The sequence below is a fragment of the Penaeus chinensis genome, chromosome 41, assembly GCF_019202785.1.
Source record: "Penaeus chinensis breed Huanghai No. 1 chromosome 41, ASM1920278v2, whole genome shotgun sequence".
In the NCBI taxonomy this organism is placed as follows: Eukaryota; Metazoa; Arthropoda; class Malacostraca; order Decapoda; family Penaeidae; genus Penaeus; species Penaeus chinensis.
Genome location: NC_061859.1, coordinates 6,984,898 through 6,987,397, shown reverse-complemented (window position 1 = coordinate 6,987,397; position 2,500 = coordinate 6,984,898). Strand labels below are relative to the sequence as shown.

Here is a 2,500-nt window from a genome sequence, read left to right as displayed (position 1 = left end):
CCTTCCAAACAGAAGCATACACTTACCGTTATATTAGCAGGTGTTTCCGAATACAATTTTCGAATAATTTTCATCACGAGAGAGCTATTTACACCAATAAACAAAAGTATAACGTAACAAATATACGACTCAAAACAGCCTTGTGATACCGAGCATAAATGAGCAAAGATTAATACTCAGTAATGAAGCGTCGGGGCTATGGCAACTTACGAAGAAAAAGACAACTGAACCACTAAGTAAACTTGCTAGTGATGTATACACGCAAACCTCGATAGAAATTTACACGTAAGGCAAGTTTGTTTACAAAACAATAATTTACATGATTTATCATCCATCCCAAATAGCAAACAGTGTCTTGCTTATCAGATAGCTGTAACAAATCGCCAGTCTCGACCACCCAAGACAAAACCCAAATTCACAATAAACAGCTCGCTCCGTGTACACAAATTTCGCTTTAAAAATGCAGTCTGATGATCGGAATTATCTATTTTAAAAATCATCTTGACATCATTTTCAGTCACGCGCTGCAGGTGCAAAATAAACGTGAAAGATTGCCACTCCGGCTTTCTTCAAAAGTCACTCGAGGCTGCGTCAGCACCAGCTATTCTTAGCCTCTTCGTCGTCCAGAAAATCGAGGCTCTTCAAAAGCCCAAGGATGGCCGAGTCATGCTGAGGCCCCGTAACAGGTGTGCGCATGGTGGCGAAGAACCATCATGCACGATGGAGCATGGTAAAGCATAATGTCTTTGTGAGTTTGGATAGTATTTTACGAATATCTTATCAAATCCATCGCCCTGTATTTGCTCGTGGCAGTGACTTGGACAGGAGGTGAAGGTGGAGGTGAACCTTGGAAGATTTCTACCCCGTGCTCAAAGAATCGTGCGAGACGAAGGGTCTTTCTGATAAAGACGACACAGTTGACTCAAATTAGGAAAAACCCTTAGCAACCATCAAGTCCTTACTGCGTAGAAGTTCTTGTCATTGTACTTGTTTATTTCTTTAAAATGCTTTTTTTTTTTTTTGTCATATCACTCACTGGTGATATATATAAGCATGGCGAGAGCACAAGGAATGTAAACAACAGTGTCGCCGCGCCCGTAAAAAGGCATCAGAAGTGTCACCGAGAAATTCGTACAGCAAGTTGCATTGACAATAGCTACATTGCAACTGAGACGAGATTTCGCTAACCATAGCTGGTTATCAAAACACCCCAATAACCATGCCAAATGCCAGATTGTACAATAAAGTGTGTATGTAAATATTATCTGGCTGTGTATGTATTTACAGGTTCATCTACATGTGTGAGTTTGTTTGTATTTGTGACGGAATCGGAAAGTGCAAGGGTCAAATTGATAAGTACACGAGACACAAGATTATAACGAATGCACAAGAGTCAATAACCACGAGAAATAGAAGACGGAGACAACAATGATTGAAAATTCACAAAGACAATACAAACAACAACACAACCTTGGGGTGACAATCAGACAAAACCTGAGGAATACTGATATACAATAGAAGAAAAAATGAGAGAGAGAGAGAGAGAGAGAGAGAGAGAGAGAGAGAGAGAGAGAGAGAGAGAGAGAGAGAGAGAGAGAGAGAGAGAGAGAGAGAGAGATGAAGAAGAGAAAGAACCAGAAAAAAAAGAAAAATAAGACATTAAAAGCACATATAACACTTGTATTCGCTTGTAGTAAAACGAAGAGCAAGAATATTCGCTTAAAAGGATTGTATATAAAAGTAATAATGGCTAAAACATCAAAAGCAGAATGTAAACAGAATGGAGAAGATCAAGACGTAGAAAAGGAAGGTAGAAAATATAAGTCATATAAGATGAAGAAACAGATAAAGAAGGAACAGATAATAAAGTAACAGTAAAAGCACAGGAGAAGAAATGCGTCACTAACATGAAGCAAGAAGTGTGATGACATGGCACTGTCCCTCAGGGGTAACGCCTGACACAGTGCCATCATCACTGTCACTCAAGCAGAACTGAGAGGAGTTAGCTTGCACAGCCCCCTAGCGGCAAAAACACACACTAAGCCACACAGCACTAAACGCCTTTTTTAAAATAGTATCAATAGAGAAAAAATATAAAAACGCTAATACTGGCGGGTGTTAGAAAGAATATGCGGCAGCTCTAAAAGAGACGTGATATTCACAAGGACGGAGAAGGGGGAGGGAAGGAGGATCGTTGGTGTTGTGGTCGGTTATAGTATTGGTGTGGAGCAAAGTGGTGGTGAAGGCGGCATGTTTTTTTCGGCTATCCTGTTCTTGGTGTTGCGCAAGAAGGCGAAGTGTTTTTGCTGTTATTGTTTCTCGCACTGTAGTTGTTTTGCGGCGGTAAAGGAAGAGGGAAGGGGGAAAGGGGGAGTTAGAACGGGGGAAGGGCAAGGACCCGGGCGAGACTGAGGAATAAGAGGAGGGCGAGGCGGCAGGTAGTAAAAGAGGGAGGCACTGGAGGAAAATGGAATGGAAGAGAGGGAGGGATATCAGTGAA

At 41.4% G+C, this 2,500-nt stretch overlaps 1 protein-coding gene across 6 annotated transcripts in view; it reads right to left on the bottom strand.

Moving 5' to 3' along the window:
* LOC125047433 (calcium-activated potassium channel slowpoke-like) overlaps positions 1-2,500 on the bottom strand; it is a 316,251-nt gene that overhangs the window by 138,216 nt on the left and 175,535 nt on the right. The gene's annotated exons all lie outside the window — the stretch shown is intronic.